The sequence below is a fragment of the Lagopus leucura genome, unplaced genomic scaffold (genome assembly GCF_019238085.1).
Source record: "Lagopus leucura isolate 7727_CA_CO unplaced genomic scaffold, USGS_WTPT01 Super-Scaffold_100004, whole genome shotgun sequence".
Classification (NCBI taxonomy): domain Eukaryota; kingdom Metazoa; phylum Chordata; class Aves; order Galliformes; family Phasianidae; genus Lagopus; species Lagopus leucura.
In genome coordinates this window covers 39,546,463-39,554,969 of record NW_024962264.1, presented here as the reverse complement: position 1 = coordinate 39,554,969, position 8,507 = coordinate 39,546,463, and the positions used below count along the sequence as shown (strand labels likewise).

Here is an 8,507-nt window from a genome sequence, read left to right as displayed (position 1 = left end):
GGCGCGGCGCGGCGAGCGGCGGGGGAGGAGCCACCGGCTGGGCTGGGCGGAGCCGCCGTGCCTCCCTTCCCTTCTTTGCCCGGCTCTTCCCTTCTCTCCCCTCTTGCCTTCCACGCTAGACGCTGAGTGGCGGCTACTGGCAGCGGGACCGGTGAGGGGCGCGTGAGGTAACGGCAGCGGCGGGCGGCGGTTTGGGACGGTGCGGCGGCACGGCTGGCTGGGAGTTCCTGAAACACGCTCTGAGGCAACCGGGAGAGAGCGTGCATCCGGGGGCTTTGCCTCGAACGGCTGTCGTGTAGGCAGGGCGGAGGGGCGGTGCGGGGAAATGGAGTCGTGGGGAAATGAGGTGCGGTGCGTGGAAACAGCCCCCGCGGCTCCGGGCTGACGTCGCGTTTCCGTGTGTCTTACAGATGCGCTTCGGAACCGCGGCAGCCGTGGAGGGCCGCGCGGCGGGACGGCCCGGCGGGTCGGTGGTTGGCTGGGCTGGAGCCGGGCCCTCAGCTCCTCACCTCGCGACTGCAGCCCTTCGGCGTGCTGCTGATGGAGTGACCCCTAAAGAGCGTTTGGGATGAGGGATCAGCTCCTCGGGACCCGGAGGTCTGCGTGCGGCACTGGGCGTTTCGTCCGATCACACTTGAAACGAGTTGTGGTGTAAGTGCGTGTCTCTAATTGCACTAACTGCACTGTTCTTGTGGTTTTAATCAATGCAGCTATATCGTAAATTTGATCCTTAGGTCGTACCTTCTTACACTAAGAATTATGGTACTTGATACTGGTTTGTAGGACTACATAGCTTATAATAATCCTATTTTCAGACCATTTGGAGGGAAAAGCTGTCAGATTCAGTAAGGTGGTAACTAACATTAGAAAAGCAGTCTGCAGTCACAATGCCATTGACACTGGAAGCTGCTGGTTCTCTTCCTGAAAAGAGAAACACTAGACATAAATGATCTGTTTCCATCCCATAAAAACGTGAGACTAATACATGTTGTATTTCTCTCATTTACATCAGTTGGTCTCCATAAAGATACCATCTGTACTGATAAAGCTCATTGTGCTTATGTTCTCTGAACACTGATGTTCAAACTATTCTCAGTATGTACTAGAACATCTCTCATCCAACATCAGCGCAAGGCACTTCTCTCTGGTTTATATTGCAAGAGGAAGTTGTTTTTTGAAAAGAACACAGCAAGATGCCTGATGTGTAGGAGAATAGCTGCAAAGACTTCAGGGCACATTTGCTAGATCCGGTCATTAAACCTGGAATCCCACTCCTTGCCTAAATCTCTGCTGTCTTTCTAGCTAGCTAGCAGGCACAGCCTGTTATTTTAGTCAAAACACTGTAGGATCAAATTCTCTCTTGTGTAGTAAAGCCTGTTTCAGTTTCACTGAGTTCAGTGGAACTGCACCAGTTTGTATTCTGATCTTGTTACACAAAATACCCTCTCTTCCTGGCATCCAGATAACTTCTCAGAGAAAGCAATTCAAAATCCATTTTCTGCTTTTATATTGTGTTCCGTTCCTTTTGGTGTCCTGGACCAGTTTTTAATACTACTACTACCAATAAAATATTTCTTAGGAAACTGCAAGTACAAGTGCAAATTTCTATTTACTAACTCCAGAACAAAAAAGCATACATCCTATTCTTTTACCACAGTAAGTGTACCCACGCAGATGTACTTGCTTTTTTATGTCAAGAGGTAAAAACTGCTGTATAGCCCAGCTGATTACAGGAACAAGGGACAGATAATGAAGGATGCAGTCCTCGTTTGTTGTGTGATTAACAGGTTCTCTAGTACAGTCAAACAACCAAAGCAATCTGATACCATGCTGTTACTGAAGTGTAATTGCAGTATACTCCTATCTATGAATACTTCTGACAATTCTTGCCTTCATTTCTCTAACACCAATCATATTGTATCAGCCTGGTTTCTGTAGAAAGGGTGAGGGTGAATTAATAAATGTTTCTAGGATGCTCTCAAGGTATGAAAATTACACCTCTTATTTTCTTCAGTGGGTAAAAATAGCTATGTATTGATTTATACTCTTCGTGCTGTGACAGCATTTCGGACCAAATACTAAAGACAGGAAACCAATTGGCAACAAAGACCATGAAATATCTTTATGATGTGTTTTTGTAAATACTTTAATAACAGAAGGAGGACTGAGGAGAATCTCCATCTTTTTTTTTTTTTTTTTTTTTTTTTTTTTTTTTTTTTTTTACCTCCACCAAGGAGGAGGGGAAGGCTGAATTACTGAATGCCTTCTCTGCTGCTTTGTATAGCTTAGTTGCCACTTTGTGCAATGTAAAGAACCCTAAGGAGTTGTAGGCATCACTTAACTGGTTAAACAAGGTTTACAAGTACTGTGTGCCACTGGTGTGGTACAAAAAACCTACAGTGCTATGATTGTTGTAATCCAGTGTGCTCTGCTCACTGGATGTCATCTGCTTATTGATGAGATCTCAGTTTAATCATCTTTATTAATTTTGGATACTTTACTAAATTTTATGAATATTTAAATCACATTTAATTTCATGGCTGAGTGTAACATGGGAATGAATTGTCAGTAGCCTTGCTGGTACAATGTTGCTGTACGTTTGGGCTAACTTTGAAGCAGCTGACAACGGTGTAGGTTGGGGGGGAAAAACAGGTCTGTCATTGTAACAAGTAGATAGGGTTCCTTCTGTTCCTTAATTTTGCTTACTGCTGCTTTTCTGAAGCGCCGAATAAAAGCAAACTGTTTGCTTACTTTGAGAAGCCAATGATGTGTGCATTAACAAAGTATTTTTTAAATGCATGTAAGTAGAACAGTGAACTTGCCAGTTGAAGAATTGATGAAGTTGGTTATTTCTCCCCTTCTGTGTTTGGAGAGGACACTAACTGTATTCACACATCACCCAAGAACAGCAAAGTCTGAGAGATTTGACCCAAGATTTTTTTGTTGTGATGTCTTTTACCTTTTAAACAGCCCTATATTGTCATCCCCATACAAAAATTGTGGTATTTCAATGCTTTTACTTTCCCAATTTGATCTTGACTTTTCTTATTTGATAAGTGAATCGATTCATGCCTCTTGGAGGTCTGACTGCTGCCATTTCCCATTATCTGGTGGTACACTTTCTCAGCAGGGAAGTTCATTGATCTTTGCTGTGACCTTACTTGTGTAGAACTCTTTTTTGCTGCTGGGCTTTTCTTGTCACTTTCTAACTGCTTGTCTCCCTGTGTCACAGACAAACACACACAAGAGGAGAATAGGAGTCAGAAATGTTACAGCCTGTTCATGATCCTCGATTTATGACAATGCTGTATTCCTGCCATCCTCAGAACTCCTCCAAAAGGAATTCAAGACTGAGTGAGTGAGGGTAGCAAATGAGGGCAGGAGAGGTCAGCGATGTCTCATGGGTTAGGTAGGCTACAAAAAAGCAAGTACAGCTGGCAACTGAGACAGCTGCTACTTAAGAAGAAAATAGCCACTGAATTTGACATTACTTAATTAAGAGAATGCATTAGTTCTCTTTGCTTCTATATGTTGCAATAGAGGAGATAGAGTAATTGCACTTTGCAACTAAAGCTCTTGGGTATAGTAGCCGTACTCTGTTCAGGCTCATTGAAGACCCACTTAAATGACTTTGCTGAGTGATAGCTGAAACAATAAAAAAATACCACCCAAGCACCAGTCCACATGCAAATACCAACTATGGCTTGGCCAGATGGCACAGGAATTTACTGGGATTCCCATAACAAATGCAGCAGTTACATTGGGTGTGTGCATCTGTATGTGCGGGAAGAATGAGAAATAGCAAAACCAGCTCAAGAGCATAGGAAAACAAACATCTGACAGATCACCACAAAAGAATGTGTAGTGTGATCTTAAACACAAGTGAAAAGTAGCTTTTGTAAGAAACGATATACAGAGAGAAAGACAAACCTGTGGTCAAAGCAAATAGGCTTAGTCTAGATAGATATAAATAAATACAATTTAAAAATTATAAACATTCCTTGTATACCAACAGATGTATGTTAATGGAACGTGTGTCCATTTTTCTTCTTTAAGGAAAAATGATGTGAGATTTCAAAGCCTAATTCTGTGGGCCAAAAGGTTAAAAAAAATAAAAATAAAGGCAGCAATATACCACAAGCTCCTGACTCAGTACTTCCACCAGAAGTACTGCAAACTTGATTACCGTTATGGCCACAATTCAGAATGGAGCAGGTTATTTCAAAGCCAATAATGCTCCAAGAGTGCCTTCTTGTAGCAGAGGTGGAGAGGAAGATTCTTCATGACCTTCTGTTTTGTTTTGATTAAGTAGTGTTAATTCTTGAAATATTACTACAGTGGATCAACGTTTCTGCTGTGATTTAGAAATGTTTCTCTCCTGATTCAAGAACGTTCTTCTGGTATCCAGCAATCTTAGCATTTTTCAGTATATGCATATGAAAATGTCTGTTTCTAATGGAACAAGAACAGAGGACAACAAGCTACATCTTTTTAAACAACATGATATTTTATTGAAAACATTCCCACTTAAACAACAAGTTATGGACAAGAGACTTAACATGAGCCAGCAGTGCGCTCTGGCAGCTCGAAAGGCAAATGGGATCCTGGGCTCCATCAGGAGAGGGGTGGTCAGCAGGGACAGGGAGGTGATTGTCCCTCTCTACTCGGCTCTTGTGAGGCCCCATCTAGAGTACTGTGTCCAGGTGTGGAGCCCTCAGTACAAGAAAGACATAGAGATTTTGGAAAGGGTCCAGAGGAGGGCAACTAAGATGATCAGGGGGCTGGAGCACCTCCCCTGTGAGGACAGGCTGAGGGAGTTGGGCTTGTTCAGCCTGGAGAAGAGAAGGCTGCGGGGTGACCTCATTGCAGCCTATCAATACCTGAAGGGAACCTACACCCAGGAGGGGAGTAAACTCTTCAAAAGGGCTGACAATAGCAGGACTAGGGGAAATGGATCCAAGTTGAAGGAGGGAAGATTTAGGTTGGATGTTAGGGGGAAGTTCTTTACTAGGAGAGTGGTTAGGCCCTGGAACGGGCTGCCCAGGGAGGTTGTGGATGCCCCGTCCTTGGACGTGTTCAAGGCCAGGTTGGACGGGGTCCTGGGCAACCTGATCTGAATGTGTATGTTTGGTGGCCCTGCCAGGCAGGGGGGTTGGAACTACATGATCCTTGAGGTCCCTTCCAACCCGGGTGATTCTGTGATTCTGTGATTACAAGAAAGTTCACCACGTATCGTATTTGCAAGAAGCTGTGGATGTTTCTCGAGACAATAAAAGCTTTCATTTTTAAAATTATAGTAATGTATGAAAAGTCATGAAGTTCTGGCCCAGTTAATTCAGTGGGAATGTTATATTGACTTGTATTTCATCAGAATTAAAAATTCTCTCTATTTTTAGGTTTCAAAATCAAACTAAGATGATGAGATCAGTGATGCGAGTGACTTGCTATGTTTCTTTTCAAACCTGAGATATGAGTGTACAGATCAATTAGACTTCATACTTGCGTGCTTCTGACTTTGATGCCATACTTTGCAGAAGGAAACAGATGTTCCTAACAGCTACTGAAAACTGATGGAGCTTTGAAGTGTGCAAGGATTACTGAGGAAGCATTTAACACTACTTCAGAACCCTACTGTAATGCCCAAAGGTACAGTTCTGTGGATGTATACGATGCCTCTTCGACGTCTATCTTGATTTTCCTTTCAGTTTGAAGATGATGTCACTACACAAGGTCGCCACACCATTGCAAGGACCTTACTTACGTATGTCAGTGATTTAAAGAAAAGATTACTGTAATTCACAATCCTCTCATTGCTGTTATAAGTTGCTGGATAACTTCTGATGTCACCTTTAAAGGCTTTGGACCTCTTTAATAAAGAAATCAAAGAAAAACATATAACAAATCACAATGTATTCCTTTTTGACTGGAAGTAAGGTAAGTTGTACTATATTTGTCTATCTTATTAAAAACCATTAGTGAGCATACCTATCTTGTCAGGGACTTTATTCAGTTACCACTATATCACATAGAAAATGAGAATGCAGCCAATTACTACATGGCACTCAGTACCATTTGATTATTAGCATGCATTCACACTTACTGTCAGTAAAGTGACATTTAAGGCTATCAAACATAGTCCTGTATACCTGGTTCATTAAGAATGAAAATGCAAAGTTAAACACAAAAGAAGCGGAAGAGAAAATGATCAGTGGGGAAGCAGATTCTGGATGGATGATCTACATTAAGAGGCTCAAAGGCAGGATTAAAACAGAGTCAGTCAAAGCATGAGCGCGGTTGCCAAACAAGTAAAATGGAATATCAGATCCATCTGGCAGCACATTAGGCAAATAAATAGGGAGGCTCATTAATTACTGTATTCACATTAAACAGTCTGTAAACAATTACTAGAAACCAAATATTATAAAATAGATAAAATCAAAGAGCATGTCACAGGGCACAAAAATAATGCTTCTGAGTGTACTGACATACCTTCTAAGTGTACAAATTAGAGACTGTGCTCTTTCAACACCTGAGCATGATTTAACTTTCTACTGCAAATGGAGCATTCTTTTCTTCCTTGATTCCTGTGGTATCACTGAGAAGACATGTCTGAATTATTTTCTTGTGAGTCTTTTTCAGTATTTATTTTTTTTATAATGGTACTATAAAAGGTTAAGATCTTCAATATATTTTTGCTGTGTTTTTATTTAGAGACACCAGGTGGCAGATAACACATCACTTCATTAAACCTCCTCCCTTTAAAAAAAAAAACACTTATGTAAATTAAATGTCAGAAAGAATACAGTAGAAACTTACTGTTCCAAGACATTTTGGTGATAATCAATGACGCTTCAGTGATCTACAAACAAATATAGCATAAGGCAGCTTTCTTGCATCTCCCAGTAGTAAAGAAAAACAATGAAATAATACCCTAAACCACTCTTCTGGCTTGGCCTGTCTTTGGGATTGTGTTCTGATTTATTGTGTCAGTGATAAATACTTTTTAATAAAACTTTCACATATACGTCACCATCTCAAGACCTATTAAGAAAATCCTGAAGTCCTACAAGCTCTTCCTGGTACGCTGTGCCAGCAGAGAAGTATCTGTAAGTGTGGATTTTCTTGCACCTCTACAAACACTTTTCCAACTAACGGTCTCACAATACCACTGCCTCCACAGGACTTACAGAGGCAGGCAATTTTTTTTGTTAGAACAAGAGGAAGTTCACCTCTCCTTAAAAACAGTTTGGTTTTGGAAAAGCAGCTCCTTCAATCAATCCCATTAACAAATTTATTATTAGAAATCAAATAGTATGTGCAGAGATCTACATCCAGCTTAAAGAGAGAGACTGTAGAAGAGCACAAATAATTCCTGACATGTTCTGAGCTGATATTGGGTCAATTTTACTAATAATGAAATGCCACGGAAGATAAAGTTGTTCAGCAAGGACAAAAGATGTACTGGAAGCAGGAGACTGTGTTGCTTGTACGCAGATATACAATGTTATATCTAGACACTACAAAGAGACTGACTTTTTAGACATTTTCACTGTCTCTTGAAAAGCTAGTTAGAAAGCCCGTGTGGAGACAGACAGGTTTGACTTCTTGAGTAGCAGTCAGGATCTGGCTTGAAATCTCATATTTGGAGAGTCATTCTGTGGCAGTGACCATACTTTACTTTGATGCAATATCATTACAGGATCAATACAGGATACAGGGCAAAAAACCCCACAAAATTTATCCTCAGTTTTGAAAAGAGAAACTATATGAAAATGGGACAGTTTGTTAAAAAGTAACTAAAAAACACAGCTACAATGATCAAATCCCTATAAGAATTAAGGAAGCTATTTTAAAATGCTTTAAAACCTAGGAAGAAAGCTTAGTACATGTTTGGACTACTAAGGAAGGTTTGACAATCGGCAAAAGGAAAGACAGCACAGGTAAACAGCAGGCTAAGGAAGGCTACTAGAAACAAGAAAACATCTTTAGAAAAGGTGCAGAAATACTCGAAGGGAAAAGTAGTAGAAAGAAATGTAGATTCCATCGGATAAAATGTAAGAAAACAGCCAGATTGTCTCCTTCCAAAAGGAATCAAAACTAATAAATCTCTCTTCACACCTCAGGAACAGGACGCCTTCCAGACTGGTACTATCATTGATAACCAGAGAAGTTTACAAACTACTTGAGCCAATTTTCACAGTGAAGGAAAGGGGAAACCCTTGCGGGAGATTCACTTGATATCCAGTGGAAACTGCTAAACTGATAGCATGAGCAGTAAGAAACAATTAGGAACAGATGGAAGTTACTAGCAGTGTCTGGATTGCATACTTGATGCCAAATTCTAAAAAGGGTTGCCTGGAAGATAAGGAGCCTGACAGGCTAGGCCAGGAAGCCTGCTCACTCTCCAGAACTAGTAGACAGCTGGATAAATATTATTTACTTTGAAGAGACAACATGTCTTTTGCAGAGGGAAATTCTGCCTTATGAATCTACTGAATTCCATGAAG

General features: G+C 41.1%; 1 long non-coding RNA gene across 1 annotated transcript; it reads left to right on the top strand.

Annotated features, from left to right (window-relative positions):
- Positions 1 to 78: 78 nt before the first annotated feature.
- LOC122180350 lies at positions 79 to 6,805 on the top strand. Its single transcript, XR_006179019.1, has 3 exons — positions 79 to 167; positions 411 to 651; positions 5,397 to 6,805. It is a non-coding gene; the product is annotated as an uncharacterized LOC122180350 (long non-coding RNA).
- Positions 6,806 to 8,507: the final 1,702 nt, after the last annotated feature.